General features: G+C 43.9%; 1 protein-coding gene across 1 annotated transcript in view; it reads right to left on the reverse strand.

The window, feature by feature from the left end:
- Positions 1 to 17,061, reverse strand: part of MICAL2 (microtubule associated monooxygenase, calponin and LIM domain containing 2) — a 223,200-nt gene that overhangs the window by 73,439 nt on the left and 132,700 nt on the right. The gene's annotated exons all lie outside the window — the stretch shown is intronic.

Raw genomic sequence — 17,061 nt, forward strand, 5'->3', positions numbered from 1 at the left:
AGGAATCTGTGCTCTCTTTCTTCCCTTCCACATCTTGTGTGATCTCTGTAAAGCTGCTTGAAGAAAAAGGATGGCTCGGCCAAGATCTCCTTTTGCCGGTTTGATGCATTCCCTCGAGCTGATGAGGAGCAGGTAGGTAGGTCCTACATGCACACACACGCACTGAGCATTTGAGTAAATTAAATGTGCAGAAATACCTAGGGAACCCTAGCCCTTCACGTGTAAATATTTTGCATAGCTTTGGTTGAATTAAGAATGCTGGGCAGTGGAAAATGGGTTCATTCTTTTCAGTCTCAGAGAGGTGGCTGTGTTTCTTCTTGTATTCCTATGTCTGACTACTGAATCTAGGGAAGAGAAACTTCTATTGGCAATCAGCTGACATGATCCTTGGCTTTCCAACACATACAAAAGCAATGAAGATTCTGAAATTAGTGCTCTTTTCTTTATGGGTGAGATTTTTCAGAAGAACACAGGTGCCCATCAGGCACTTAAACACCCAGCTCCCTTAGGAGTTGCTTCATACTGCAATAACTCACCTTATAAAAGCACAGTGAAAGCTCACAAAAACATCTAGTTACCCACCTAGTACCATGACAACCAGCGATAACAATAAAACAAACACAAACAACAATTTTTGCTTGTTTAACAAACCCCCCAATACTCACCATTGCAACATTCTACTTGCTCTTTTTGCAAGAGACTGACCCATATGCCAGTCTGATTCTCTTCTCAATTATACCAGCTTTTGTTCACTGCACTTAAACTTCTTCCTGGTTTATTTCCATTTAAATGACTGGAGAATGTCTAGATCATAAATTTTTCTCTCAGGTACAAAATAAATCCATCTTATGTACAGTTTATGCGCACGACATGAATTCATTTATCACCCTACATTTTATGACGCTCAAACATTAATTACTTGCAGTTTGAGCATGGAAAACAACTAGCCAAGTGTAAATGTTACGGAAATCCCATAATGCAGCTCAAGTGTTTCCTGTAGAACAATTTTGAGCAACTGTTCCACGCTATAATTGTCATAGCTTTCTCCTTGCAGCGTCAAACTGCAGTCTTACTTATCTCCTAGACTGTACACAAACGCTCAGAAAAACTCTACGATTGTGGCCAGGAATGTATGCTGCATGTACGCATATTCTAGCAAGTCTGAATATTGCTTTTCCTTCCATCCTTCTTGCCTCCTGCTCTCCATCCATTACTCTGCACCATGGCATACAACCACAAACAGGCTGTGGTGTCCTTTTTAACATAACCTTAAGAAACCTCCTGGGTATAGCACTGGATCCTTTCAGTAGCTCATGGACAATGAAAACTGATTTTCTTGACTTGAGCATTTGTATTTTGCCCCATTAGCTAAAGCCAGCTGCTCTCAAAGAAACAATAAAAATAAGTGCTTAATACCAGGAGTGGCACAGTTGTTCTCTTTTGTTCCAATTTGATGAAGTGCCATTACTCTGTATCTCACAGACCGAGCACTAGGCTGTGTGATTTTGTAGTACTTTCATGAACTACATGAGCTCCAAAGTATCTAGGAGCACAGCATCTAGCACTTAAAAGGACATAGTCAAGCTTTTTAAATCTAACTTTGCTCAGACCTTAAAATCAATATACTTTCAGACAATGGGCTCTGCAGCTTTCCTGCTGCTCCCACTCTTTACAAGAGATGGGAAAAAAATCACTAAAAACTTGTGTTGATAGAATAAAATTATTTCTTTGGCTATTCCAGTGAAGATGGCTGTATTCAGAGTCCTTCAATGTGTCACTCATCACAGTCAGAGGGGAAGGTTCAAGACTAACACAAGGTATTTGGTCCAGGGCCAGAATACACACAACGAGAGCTTCACACAGCTTAATAGCAATGGCTAGTATTGAGATATCAATTTAGACCTGTATTGCCTCCAAGTTATAAAACCAAGGGAAACAACAACAACAAAAAATAAAAAAAAAATCAAAGATGACATCTTTGTCAATGAACCCTGACAGGAAACATCTGGCACACTGCAGCAGCAGAAACGACAACTCATCTAAAGAAATCTGAAGTGTGACCACATGTGAATTGATCACATGAGCTGCTCCTGGGAAGTGCGTTGTCTTTGTCAGGTCCTTCTTTGGTCTCAGAGAGAAACACCCGCATACTTAAAAACAATGGGAAGGGTAGAAATAGTAAAGATAAAAAGAGGGTGGGAAGAATATATTTGGTTTACTTCTGTCTTCTTGGCCTCCTGTCAACTTCCAACACTGACCTACTGTACTTAGTTAAGTAAAAAAGCAACTGCAAGTACCTAAGAGGCAAAGAACTCAAACTAAGGACTTAGTAACAGAGACGTAGCCATGTTAGTCTGTATTGTAACAAAACAAAACAGCAGAAATGTAGCACTTTAAAGATTAACAAAATTATTTATTTGGTGATGAGCTTTTGTGAGACAGACCCACTTCATCAGATCTATTTCATTTCCAATACAGACTGACATCTATAAGTACAGAGGTCCAAAAAAAAGGAGGGGGGCAATAAAAAGTAACAAATCAGGTACATAGGACTGAAGGAGGTGGGTGAGAGATATTAAGTGTCAATGGTCTCTTGGGAAGGGAAGCAGCTCTTGTAATGAGTGAGGTAATTGTCGTCTTTGTTCAGACCAAATGTTAGTGTGTCAAATTTGAAGATGAATTCCAATTCACAGATCTCCCTGTGTAATCTGTTTTTAAAGTCTCTTTGTTGTAAGATGCATATTTTCAGGTCTTTAACAGAATGGCCCACTCCATTGAAGTCTTCACTGACCAGTTTGTGTGTATGGAGATTACTGATGTCTGCTCTGTGTCCATTTATTCTTTGGAGAAGAATTTGCCCAGTTTGTCCAATGTACATATGGAGGGGCATAGCCCTGGCCCACCACCCCCGTGCAGCCCCAGCTCAACCCCCTCCACCCTGGTTCAGCCCTACCCCCGCGTAGCTGCAGCTTAGCTCCATCCCCCAGTCTCCCTTGCAGCCCTAACCCACCCCAGGCTTGGCCCCCTTGCCTTCCTCCCACAGCCTCAACCCACCACCAGGCTTAACCCGCCCAAACTGCCCCCCCAACCCCAGGACTCACCTTTCAAAAGGAGCTCCAGGTGCTCCTTCTGCTTTGCCAGCTGCAGAATATGCATTCCGCAGGGGAAAAAAGCTGCCCTCCAACTTACATGAAATTTGAGTTTTGTGAGGGTGTGTGGGAAAGCAACCCTCATGTAACTTGAGGGACTACTGTAACATCAAATCTTACTTTTGTTAGTGTCTCCTTTTTTAGGAGACGATGTGCTGGGAGCTCAGCCTTCCAGATGTTGCCACATCCTCCCTCACTCCCAAAGAAAACCCTAGCAAGGAGATATACATACCTCACAGAACTGGGAGGGACCTTGAAAGGTCACCAAGTCCAGTCCCCTGCCCACACAGCAGGACCTATCACCATCCCTGACACATTTTTGTTTTTAAGCTAACCTGCCCCACAAACTTGAAAGCCCCCCTCAAGGATTGAATTCACAACCCTGTGTTTTCAAGGCCATTGGGTTACCTTGTTTGTGGAGAGAGGCAAAGAGCAGGTATGACAACATAGAGGTTTCTCTCTTTGTAGCTTTTTGCAAGCCACGTGCAATACCCCAGGAAATAAGTATTCGGCACTATGGGTTAAAAATTGGGTAGTATCTCTGTAAATAGTACATCAGCACACCAGTGGCGCTCAGCATGGTCTGTGTTTAACAGCCAGCCAGAGCAGCGGTGTGTATCTGTGACTAGGCTTCACATGTGAGACACAATAACTAAACAGTTATTTGAACCCCCCCGTGCCAGTGTGGTTCCTTCATAGGAGGAATCCCGACTGATCTGTCGTACAGATAAGGAGTCAGGGAGGTAAAGTGAGTCACAGGAAGAGGCATCAGCCACACCCAGGAGGCCGCAGCTCAGGTGACACTGGTGCCTGCTTCCCCCTCACACCTGCTGCGCACACAGAGGTGAGCTACCAGCTCATCATCCCTTAAAAAAAGAGCAGGGCTGCAGCCGGGAGGGCTGGCTGACCAGGCTGCACCCTCCATAGATCAGGGCGGAGCAGAGTAGCCAGGACAACAGGTAGTAGAGATAAAGAGGAGGGAGTGGAAGGGAACAGACGGACCCCAGCCTACTCCTCCACTCAACACTCACCCCAGCCGGACAGCTCAGCTTCTACCCTCAACCCCACTCACCCAGCAGCCCCCAGGTACCTCTACAAACCCAGCTCCTCCACCAAGCCCCACAACCAGCAGCCCCCCGACACTCCCACAAACCCAGATTCTCTGCCAAGCCTCACTCGCCTGATAGCCCCCCCAACACTCTGGTACCTCCACAAGCCCAACTTCTCCCCCAAAAAGGTCATAGAGCAGTTTTTAAACTAAGAGATGGGGAAAAGCCAGTTGGTGTGGAGGAGCATGTGGATCAGATGGAGACTTCTCTCAGAGGAGCGTCCATTGACAAAGATTCTCTAGGTTTTAGTCAGAAAAAGAGAAGATGGCATTATATGTGCCAGATCAGACAAGAAACACTCATATATAAACAAATCTAATACATCAGGGAAGGGCAGACAAACGGTGGCAATTTTTTAAAGCACTTCTACACAAATGCTAGAAGTCTAACTAATAAGATGGGTGAACTAGAGTACCTCATATTAAAGGAGGAAATTGACATAGTAGGCATCACATAAGCCTGGTGGAATGAGGAAAATCAGTGGGACACAACCATACTGGGGTATAAAATATATTGGAAGGACAGAACAGGGTGTGTGGGTTGCGGAGTGGCACTGTATGTGAAAGCTACGGTAAAAAAATCAAATGAAGTAAAAATCTTAAATGAATCAAAATGTTCTATAGAATCACTATGGATAGTAGTTCCATGCTCTCATAAGCATATAGCAGTAGGGATATATTATCGACCACCTGACCAGGACAGTGATAGTGATGTTGAAATATTAAGGGAGAGTAGAAAAGCTATCAAAATAAAAAAATTAATTATAGTAGGCGATTTCAATTTTCCCAGTATTGACTGGGTACATGTCACCTCAGGACAAGATACAGAGATAAAATTTCTCAATGCCTTAAATGACTGCTTTTTGGAACAACTAATACAGGAACCCACCAGGGGAGAGGCAATTCTCTACCTACTACTGAGTGGAGCACAGGATCTGGTCCAGGGGGTAACTATTACAGGACAGCTTGGGAAGAGTGATCATAATATACCTCAGCAGCCCAACACTCTGGCATTTAATTTCAAAAAGGGGAATTACACAAAAATGAGGTTAGTTAAATGGAAATGAAAAAGGTACAGTGACTAAAGTCAAACCCCTGCAAGCTGCATGGAAAATTTTCAAGGATACCATAGTAGAGGCTCAACTTAAATGTATACGCCAAATTAAAAAACACAGTAAGAGACCTAAAAAAGAGCCACCAAGGCTTAACAACAATGTAAAAGAAGCAGTGAGAGATAAAAAGGCATCTTTTAAAAAGTGGAAGTCCAATCCTAGTGAGGTAAATAAGAAGGAACACAAACACTTCCAAATTAAGTGTAAAAATGTAATAAGAAAAGCCACAAAAGATTTTGAGGAACAGTTACCCAAAAACTCAAAAAGTAATCGCAAGTTCCTGGGCTGGGGTGGGGAGCACACCATGAGGGCCAGCAGCAGCTGCAGCTGGGTCACGGTCACCTCAGGGGGTGCAGTTAGCTGGTTAGGCAGCTGTCTGAGCTGCATGTGGCTCTTTTAAGAGCCATTTGCAGCCTCATTATACTGCTGGGGCAGCTGCTGCTGCAGGGACAAAGGCAGCTGCAGCCAACGGCCCCTGTCCTGCTTAGCCAGTGCTGCAGCCGCCTTTGTCCTTGCAAGAGCAGCCATTGGCAGCAGAACGAGCTGCAAAAGGCTCAGGGAGCAACTGCACCCCTGAGGTGTGGCCCCTGAAGTGTGTGCCTCAGTCGCCTCATCATGGTTACCGCTATGTTCCAGATAGACACACTGGAAGAGAACAACTGTTTTCCTTGCTATCAAATGATATAGTTAACTGAGCTGCAATGCATGGAAAAACAACCTTAAAATTAATGGAGGGCCTGACTTGTGAAGCTCACGTCCACATCAGAACTCAACCAAAGTTTGGGGATGTTCAGAGATGAGTTTTAAGTTAAGTCATTAGAAATAAAGTGCTGAGCCACATAAGTCCAGCAATGGATCCTCACTTATCCCCAAGTCCAGATTTTGGTTCAGGTCCACCACTAAACAGCACTTTTATGTTTCATATTTATTCAAAACTAGAAGAAGATTTACCTGACATTGCTCTGGTCTCTAACTCCAATAAGTTTTGGTTTTCTTCATTGAAATAATTGTTCTGGGGTGGGGCTGGGCATAAGGGGTTCAGTATGCAGGCTGCCATAGGGACAGAGGACAACACCAGCCCTCTCTGACTGCAGCAGCTTGGGGCCAAGTGAGAAGCACCTGTCCATGGCTGCTGAAACTATAGTGGACAGATCTGTGGGAGGGGTGCATGTGGCCTCTCTTGGAGACAGACAGACAGACACAGACTGAAGTATATAGTAGATAGATATCCCTTCCTCTACCCTTGCTGGCCCAATGGGGTTATAACTGCCTCATTCCCCATCCCTGGCCCCTGGCTGCGCCCAGTGATCATTCTGCAATATAACTGTTCCTCCTACCAATCATCATCAACAACAGTGGGCTCAATGCCTGTTGCTGTCTGATGCCTCTCTCACTATTTCCTTCCATCTTTCCCTATCCAGTGCAGAGTGGCTTATTTTCTGTAGACAAGCTCTGCACCAACCTACTACATCATCTATCCATTCTCTGTGGGCACTCCTGACAGTATGCTGATGAATTCTGTCAAGATACCATTGTGAACAACTTTGCATGTCAAGGGTTCATACACTGAATGAATCAAGTTAATAATTTGGTTGGGATAACAGGGCGTTGCAGCAGTTTCCACAAAGTGTCTATCAATGTTGTCAAAGCCTTTTTCAAAGTCTATGAAGCTTATGTACCTGGGGGCTGGGGGGGGAGTTCCACTCCAGTGACTGTTCTATGATCACTCTGAGAGTTGCTATTTGGTCAATACAGGATCTGTCGTTTCAGAAGCCAGCCTGTTCTTCCCTAAGCTGTCCATCAATTTGTCTTCATTCTCTCCAGGAGAATCCTATTGAACACTGTACCTGGAATAGAGAATAATGTGATGCCCCTCCAGTTCTTGCATTCCTTCAGGTTGCCTTTAGAAGCTTGATAAGGTAGCCATGTTTCTCGTCTTGTGAGATCTCGTCAGTGTCCCACATTTTTCCAAATAGATTATACGTCATGTTGACTGATGCATCACTACCTGCCCTGATTTCTTCTGCAGGTATGTTGTCTGGACCAAGTGCTTCTCCACTTTTCATATGGGCAATGGCTTTTCTAATTTCTTCTTTTGTAGGTCTGCTGCTGTTATTTGCAGAGGTAATTTGCAGGTGGTAACTTGGGAGGTTCCATGTGGGCAGGGCAGCTCAGTAGCTCTTCAAAATGTTCCTTCCATCTGCTGAGCTGTTCACTTGGGTTTGTTAGCACACACCCTCCTTATCCTGTACTGGCTGATCCACGATATGCTGTGACCCAGCTAGCTAGTTTCTCTGTCCTGTATCTTGCTGTGCAAAGTTTTCCACAAAGTTCTTCTTGCCCCATTTTACAGCCTTTTTAACTTCTCTGTTGGCTTCTGAATACTGCCTCCGAGCTTCTGCCTTGGCTGCTCTTGTTTTCCTGTTGTTGACTACTGCTTTTCTGTCCTTACGTTCCTTCACTTTTCTCAGAGTTTCTGCTGTAATCCATTCTTTGTGACGCCTTGTCCTCTTTCGCAATGTTTTATTGCAGGTTTCTTTCTAGGCTGTTTTGGTGTGTTCCCAAATTTGTTCCACTGTAACATCTTTCAGGATGAGGATATTCAGAAGTGTATATCTGTTGGACAGCTCCACTTGGAAACCTGGCTCTTGTCTCTAAATCCTTCAGCTGCTCTGTGTTAAATCTCAATCATGGCTTGGTCACTTGTGTAGTGTACCGCTTGAACTTGAGTTTTACCGTGACTAAATGGCAGTCTGAACCTACCTTTGCTCCTCTTCTAGCATGGACATCCTGCATCAGTCTTCTGAAAGAACTGCTTATACAGATGTGATCAATCTGTTTTTCTGACTGGTGGCCTGGTCAAACCCAAGTGACCTTATGGATTCTTTTGTGTGGAAAAACACTACCACCTATCACACAGCTGCTGAAGGAACAAAAGTCACCATTTTCATTCATGTTGCCTAGGCCTGTTCCCTATGGTCTGTTCTCTGCCTGTTTTTATGCTTCCAATTTGTGCACTGAAGTCGTCCATCAAAACCCACATATCCTTTTTCGCTTTATGGTTCACCAAACTTTGAAGTTTCTCCTAAGTCTGTTTTACATTCCTCAGCTCCTTCATTGGTTGGTACGTAACATTGCACAATTAGTACCTTTTACACTTTGGTGTAGAATCTGGCTGTGATGATGTGTGACAATACTGCTGTCAACTCCGTTAAAGCACCAGATGCCTCTCTTGATAACAAATCCGACCCCTTGTGTGCGCGGTGCACCCTCTTCTTCATGTCCTGAACGGATGAAGGTTTCACCTGTTGCCAGGCATAGCTGCCCAGGTTGTGTCCATCTTGTTTCATACAAGCCTAAGACTGCAAGCTAATCCCTTACCTTCCTTTAAATTAAAATAAGAGGAAGCTGTATACCAAATTTGGTGATCCTAACTCTTACTGCTTAGGAGGAGTTCTAAATAGACAAACTCAGACACACAAAGTTTCTAAAATATAGAGCAGACAATAATTATGTTAAATTTGCTTGGTTCATTCTTGTCTAACTATTGGCAGTACTAAATTGTCTTTGGATCTGAAATTCAGCCTGGGATCTTCTTAGACTGAGCTGCCTATTGACAGATCTCATCTTTTATGATGCCACTGGTGAGGGACTAAACCAATCCTTGATTGGCAGAGCTAATTACAGATGGCACCTAAAAATGTGCCAACTGCAGGCATTGTACATCCTTTTAAGATCCTACGTTTTTCCTGTAGTGCCCAGATACGCTGATTCTCAAAGCAATTAAGAGCTTGTACCGTAGTTTGCCACCAGGACAATCTGTCCTGAACTAGACTATCCAGATCATTGGGGATATGCCACAGGACTTCATATTGGCCTTCATGATGTCTTCTTTGTGCTTATACTGACCACCAATAGAGCACTTTCTATGAGCAAGCTGGCCATAGAAGACCATCTTTTGTATCCATGTATCATCCAGGGCAGCCACAGCTGGTCTGGCAACAAAAGGTGGCTTGCAGCAGCCAGGGAACCCGGGCTGGTAAGCTGGCAGCCCAGGCTAACAGCTGCTCATCCCCAGGGCCAGGTGGGAAGCCACAGCCAGGGCTGTGCGCAAAGCCTGTAGCTGGGGAACAGCATCTCACAAGCAGTGCCACCCTGAGAAGCCGCTGGCCAGGGCTGTGCACTGGGGGAGCATCAGCTCCAGGGATGAGCCACCGCAAGCCAGGCAGGAAGCCACAGCTGGGGGCGGGGGGCAGTGGCTGAGGAGCCTGGGGAGTTGAGAAGCTGCAGGTGACATCAGGGAGGGGAGCCCAGGAGAAGGGGCTGAGGCCAGCAGCAGGACAGAGGGGAGCAGAATTGACCACCCTGATCCAGAAAATCTCTCATCCGGGACACAGCAGGTCCCACAGGTGCTTGAGAGAGGTTGAACCTGTTACTGTTGTTGGCAAATAAAGTACTCTGCACATGTTTTTGTTTTCTTAATATCTAATCTTGTTTATCTTTAGTGTTACGCATTATAAGGTATACCTCTATTATCCTGAACATTTGATTATCTGGCAATCCTCCCGGTTCTGGGGCTGTTGGATATGAAAGAGTTTACTGTACATCATGGTCCAGGTTTATAATGCTAGAGGACAGTGCACTTACTAAGTAGCAGAACTCGTCAACAGCCTTAAGGACTCTACCAGCACTAGTGATCACTGGAGCACTGGGCTCTTTCCAAACAGGCTGAGGCATAACTTCTGTCTTCTTGAGGCTGACTGAGAGTCCAAAATGGGGAACAGAGGCAACAAAGTGATCAAAAATCTCCAGTGCATCCTTCACTGAATGATCCAACAATGCACAGTCATGAGCAAAAAGTATCAGAGAGGTAGCCGTGTTAGTCTGTATCTTCAAAAACAACAAGTCCTGTGGCACCATATAGACTAACATATTTTGGAGCATAAGCTTTCGTGGGCAAAGACCTGGGTCATGCTGGCTCTACACCAGTGCCTCACAAAGCAGGTCTTTGCCCATGAAAGCTTATGCTCCAGAATAGCTGTTAGTCCACAGCAAAAAGGTGGCCACGAATTGTTGTAGTAACCACTTTAGTGCAAATCTGAAGTCTCCAGAGAATGAAAAGCTGTTTGGAACTGATTAGGTATGCCCAATGTGCAGTTCTTAAAAGCAATCATTTAAAGTAGATGTTGAACAGGAAGAGGAGCAAGGACACATTCCAAAAGGAGCCTGTGCCTTTCCACTGTTAAGGATGTGATCAAGCATGCCGTTATGAAAAGACCAAGCAATGTTGGTCAAGTCAATGGAGATCATGAAAAGATTCTGATGTTGCTCTCTACTCTTCTCTTGTACCTATCTGGCTGTAAATATCATGATGGCAGTGCCTTAACCAGCACAAAATCCACACTGGCTTTAAGGAATGATGCTATCGCTGAACATATTTAGTGAAAGCCAGTTGTAAAGGATATGGGTTAGGACCTTACCAACTAAAAAGAGAGCAGAGAGATGCCCCAGTGGTCATCACAACATGCATGGTCACCTTTTCCCTTCTATGTGTCTACAATCAGAGCATTTTTGAAGTCCTGGGGGACTAGCTCCTCCCAAATGGTGCTGAATAAATGGATGAGACTATACATCAGCTGGCCACCAGCAGCTGTATAAATTTCTGATGGAACTGCATCACTGCCAGGTGCCTTTCCAGCTTTTTAAATAGCTTTTTGTACCTCATCAAGAGTTGTTGGTATGACCAGCTGTAAATCATCAGTCCACTGAGAAATCTCTTCAAGAACACTGCTGTCTGAAGTTGTGATCTTCTTTAATACCTTGTGAAAATGTTCATCCCAGTGTTCAAGGATTTTAGCACTATCTGTGATCAAAGTGAGGCCATCAGCCAAACACACTGGTGTAGAGCCAGCAATGCATTGCCCATAGACTGCCTTCAGCCCATCATAGAACGCTTTGTTATCATGTCTATCAGTCACATCTTGGAGTTTAACTGCTTGATATGTCCACCAGTCCTTTTTCATTTGCTGTAATTTGACTTGTGCCTCCTGCTTAGCTTGAATATTTGCTGATTTCCTGGACACATTCTCTATCGTTGATCCAAGCCAGGTGTGTCATATACATCTTATCAAGAAGAGCTTGGGCATCTCTGCCCTTGTTGTCAAACTAGTCCTTGTGCCTGTGGTTTTTGGAAACCAAGGATCTCGACAGTAGTTCTGTAGGGTGTTTCTTTGACATTAATCCAGTCATCCTTAATAGTGGGTGATGTTCTGGACCTTCATTATTGTTGATTAAGGAAGCATCAAGACTGTGTTGAAACAGAGCTTGCACCTCTGTTGTTTCAAGTTTATCTACATCCAGCTTTTTTCAGTATATAGAAAAACAACATTTTGGTGGACAAAAGTTCAAGAAGATAACACTGCATACCATGTAGTGGTCAAACCAGGAGCCAGTACCGTGCATTGCATGAGTCAACTTGATATCAGATAGATCTCTTTGTTTTATGATGAAGTAGTCAATCATATGCCAATGCTTAGACTGAAGGTACCTCCAAGTTGCTTTGTATTTGTTCGCCTGCTGGAAGAACGTGCTTGTAGTAGCAAGCTCATGCTCCACACAAGTTTGAAGAAGAGTGCCGTTTGATTTCTCCCTTCCAATACTGTGCTGTCCAAGCATCTTTGGCCATGTGGTGCAGTCTTGATCTACTCTAGCATTACAATCGCTGAGTACCTATAGCTTGGGATTTCAAAAGGTACTGAAGAGATCACTGAATTCAGGGTAGTGTAGAAAGCCTCCTTTTCATTGTCTGCAGCAAAGCAGGTGCATATGCACTAACAAGTACAAGGCATTGTCCCTGTCTCAGTCTAAACTTTGTTGTCGTAAGGCAAGGACATGTGGCTAGGATTCAAACTGGGGGACAAATGGTTTCCTGATGGTGAAGTCTACTCCTGCTTGCCTTGGATGACCTTCAGGGTAGCCCACACAGTAACATGAATAGCCTGCTCCAACCTCTCGCTGGTATCTGAAATACGTGTTTTGTTTAACGCTGTAACACCAATTTGATAACGTGCAAGTTCTCTACCAGTGATAGCTGTCCTACACCCATGGCAATCATCATCATCAAGAAGTGTGAGTACGTTCCAGGGTGCAAAATGTAGTTTCTGTTTAGTTGCTGATTTTCCCTTGCGATTGCAAAAATTGGCTATCCAGTTGGTTGCGGTTAACTGACAGGGAGCAGTTGGAACAAGCTGTGTTCAGGGATTGTTTTCTCTTCCCTTCTTTTGAAGAAAGCAGTGCTGTCTGCTTTGTCACCTAGGCAGGATATGGGAGCTGCTGCTGTTCCAATTCAGCAGACAGATGACAATTACACCTGGGCCAACTACGGGCAGGTTTATGACAAAGTTTCCAGTGGTATCCTCCACCTGCATGCATTGTCACTCGCCCATTGCCATAGGACTTCATTGAGGTAAATCTTTAGTGTCAAGAGAGATACCTTTACATATGAATGGACATAAGTGAGGCTGGCTTGTGAGTTCCAACCCCACTCTCTCTTCTCACAGACCATCTTGCACAGGCACAAGAACTGCGACATGTACACTGGAAGAAGAGACTGCAGGTTTGCAATCAGCGTCACCTTCTCCTAGACCGATGTGCCTGAAAAGGCTTAGTGAGCTCAGTCTGCCCCAGTTTGAAATCTCTGTTTCCTTTCTGCTAGAAACTGTAGGCCCACAACACCTTATTCCATATTATTTGGCACAATCCCTTGAGATCACTCCATGGAGCGCTTCCTCAATCTGCCACCCTGAAGATGCACCTCAACAGTGAAGAACCCCAGTGCAAGGCAACAGGCCACCAACAGTCATCACCAGCAACAGATTGTAGAATGAGTTGGCAATGTGGTGAATGATCAATGAAACAAAGAGTAAACCTTACTCTTCAGAAGTGACAATACTGTGCTAGCACTAGAAAACCAATATCTACTTGTTTGGTCTCTCTGGTCACTAAATTGAGGAGTTCTGACTGGGGAATAAGAACCCCATCAGAAATGCGATCCTGTGAAACTGCTTCTGGGCACCAAACTCAACATAAGCAACGATGTTTCAGCAAGATTTTTATTTTGAAAGAGAACCAAAAGGTAGGGCCAGGGGGAGAAGAGAGAAATTAAAAGGAAGATCTATATAACCATGACTCAAGTGTTCAGACCTGGGATCCTAAAGCTCCTAATTATCTATGCAGTGCCTCACTGATCAAAAGCACCCAGCAGCCCCTACTGAAGAAAGTTATTGGTTTGTAACTTCAGCAATATTTATGCAGTATGTGAACACCAAGACATGGCCAAATAGTGTGTTTCACGGTTAAAAAAAATGGCCACAAGAGGGACACAAATGGGACCCTTCCATAGCTAAAGAGTGTATTCATGCACTTTTCAAAAATATATACATCTGATTTATAGTCAGAAAATTATCACTTAACACCCACATTTTTTAGACTAAATCCTGTATTGTCAGGGAATGGACTTAATAATGTGTATGAAGAATGATGTGGAACTCACAGCTCACCCTTCTATATTTTGGTTCAACCCTTAGACAGTTAGGCAGTCTGGGCACTTGAGTTCTGACCATTTCCATTTCTTATACGAGTCTAGATGAACTGCAGTTCGTGTACTACCTGACAGAAGAGTAGTCAAAATATATAATAATATATATATATATATATATATATATATATATATATATATATATATATATATATATATATAAATAAAATATCCTGGGACAAACAGTGATATAAATAATTTAAACTCAGTCATTTGTCTCTAAGGCTTGGTCAACACTGCAGAGCTTGGTTGACGTTAGGGAGCTTATGTTGACATATGTCAGTCTCTATGCTAGAAACTTGTTCCAGCTGATGCAAGTGCCCTACTACACTGATACAGTAACTCTGTCTCCATGACAGCTTATGTCTGCATGGTTAGGGCAAAGCAATGTCCCTGTAGACACTGCCTTACTGACATCTCCAGGGTCCCTGCTGGGGCAGGAAAATTGACAAGAGAGGCTGGTAGGCTCCCGGCTGTGAATCCTGCATCTGGCTCACAGGTCAGTTTGTCGTGCTGGGTTGGGGCTGCAGCTCCCAAGCAGGTTGCTCCCAAGGGTCCCACTCCCTGCTGGCAGCCCTGCTGTTATCCAGGCTCCCACTTCCTATTGGGCTGCTGCCTGGGCTCTTCACTCAATACAACTCTCCCCAAATTATAAAAGTGGCATTAGCACAACATAAAACCAAGCAATGTCAGAATTCCTATTGTATCACGTCCAGTACTTCAAATCCTCTTCCTCCCCACTTAGTGTCAAATTCACTGCTGGCAGGCTCTGTTATGAAATTGAGCCAGCCTGGAGCTCAGAGTAGGGACTGTCATCCCGGGCACGCAGGTGAGGAGTCAGTCAAAGCCCCACTTCTGTTGGTGCAATCGTTCCTGGTTAGGACACACTCCACCAGTAGGAGGGTAGCGTGGACACTAAATAGCCAATGAAATGACTGTGGTGGCTTTAGGTGGATCTGAATTAAATTACCTTGATTTTGTAATGTAGAACAGCCTTACAGTCCCAGTTCAGGCCACTTCAGTGCCTCCAGCATAAAAGATGTTTTTATAAAGCTTTCTTTCCTTTCTCAGTTTGCCCTGATCCCTTTTAAGCCCTACGGAAGGTACAAAGATGAAAAAGTAGCTTACATTAATAAAAAAGCCCATGCAAATTAAATTATTTTCTGCTGAGAAGATGCTTGCATTTTTGCTGACAAGTTTGAGATAGTCAAGAAGCTTCCAAAAATTTCCTTACCAGTTCTTGTCAGCCTGCCTCACATATGCAGAAAGACTAAGGTAACAGCCATGCTCAGGAGCCATCTGCACATGCCTGTATACCAGAAACTTCCTGTGGCAGTACTGTGCACAAGTGCTTAAAGCAGCAGTGGCTTGCAATTGTTAAGAGTATACGCATGGCCACATGGGAGCAGACTGATGGTTTATCTAGCCCTGCATCTTGTGTCCAGACAACGGCTGGTGTCAAACACATGCTTTCTTTAGTCATTCTGTCTGCAGCTTTTGGGGGGGGTTGTACACATGAAAACAGAACATAGTCATGACTCCGTATCAGGCCTCAAGACAGCACATCATATAAGCAGAATTTCCCTGCAGCGTGAAGTTTTGCCTGATGTTGCGGCAAGTTGTTGCAGATTGCTGCTGTCTGCAATCTGGAAAAGGAAGCTTACAGGCTTTGGACTTTTTGAATCAGGTTGATAAGAACATATCAAACTCAGCTTTTAAAAAGGTTGATTTATTTCTGAGCTGTTTACAAAGCCTTCATGACTAATCAAAATAAATTAAAGGTCATGGAGCAGTGTATAATGTGATTAAACATGGAAGATAAAGGGTCCAATAAAGTTTAGCACGACATGCTTTTCCATTAATTGTTACTAAATTCTGGTTTATTACAGTGAAAACTTCAGCCTCCTTTTTCCTTTCCATGAAAACTTTTCAAACATGTATTTATTTATATTTAGTTAATAAGAAAAAATGCTGAGCTAAGTAATGGTGACACACAAATATGGTGCACATTTGAAGTAAATGAAGAGTTGAAATTCTGGATGTAACAACATAAGAATTCAGATATTGCTTGATTTTACGAAAGGCCAATGTCACATTGATAAGGTATTACCAAACTGTTTGTTCCATGAGCACATAACACACTGTACAAATAGCATACATGGCCACCCCTCCAGTCCACTCTTTACCTTGCTCCTCAATTTATTATAAGCACCTTTTTCAATAGGCTTCCATCTTTTCAAACAGATGCATGTTTCAATTCAAAAGGTCTCTATATTGGGGTTCTGGTGAGCTGAAAGTAGGCACAAGTTCCAAGCACTACTCCAATGCCCTCTAGGACAACACTCTGTCTCTCCCCAAGTTAAATATCCAGGGTGGACAGCGAGAGTATTCTGGTCAGCCAGAAGCATCATGACATGGCCCAGGGGTGAAGCAGGCTCCAAAACAGCTGAGTCTGAAGGCTACAGATAATTAGCAACTCTTTGTAAAAATCTTGTAATAGCAGTAATAAAGTGTGCACCACCTCAGCATCTGCACTCCCAGAAGCAAAGAGGGAGCCAATGAAGAGCACCAAGCAAAGATGTCACAGTCACACTACTGAGCCCTTTTTAGCCCAGTGGGCAGCAGTGTTCTGCACTAATAGTGCATTACAGTCACCTCCCTACCAGATTACGAGTGCACAGGCACTGGCTAAGTTTGTATCGAACAACAAGAATCTCAGCCTCTACACCAGGTGAAAACAAAAGACATTTCAGGCTACTCTCCTGGAATGACAGCAGTGGGCCCACTCGACTACTAACAACTGATCACCTTTCAGACAAGGAAAGTCGTCTTCCCTTGCTAAAGGGCACAGTCATAACTGTCAGCCTACTTCCCTAATACTTCCCCTTAGCTCTGTTTGAGTCAGGCTTGATCTTACAACACTTATGACAGCCTTCATCCATCAGTCTACATTACAAAGAACAGCTCACAATCACCCCCAACACCTCAGGAGTAAACTTGAGACTGCGTGTGCAATGGCACAAGCACATGGAGACCAACTCGACTGGGAGTGGGGAGGGGAGAAAGACTGAACTGTTATATAGACAAAACCCAAAA

The sequence above is a fragment of the Carettochelys insculpta genome, chromosome 6 (genome assembly GCF_033958435.1).
Source record: "Carettochelys insculpta isolate YL-2023 chromosome 6, ASM3395843v1, whole genome shotgun sequence".
Classification (NCBI taxonomy): domain Eukaryota; kingdom Metazoa; phylum Chordata; order Testudines; family Carettochelyidae; genus Carettochelys; species Carettochelys insculpta.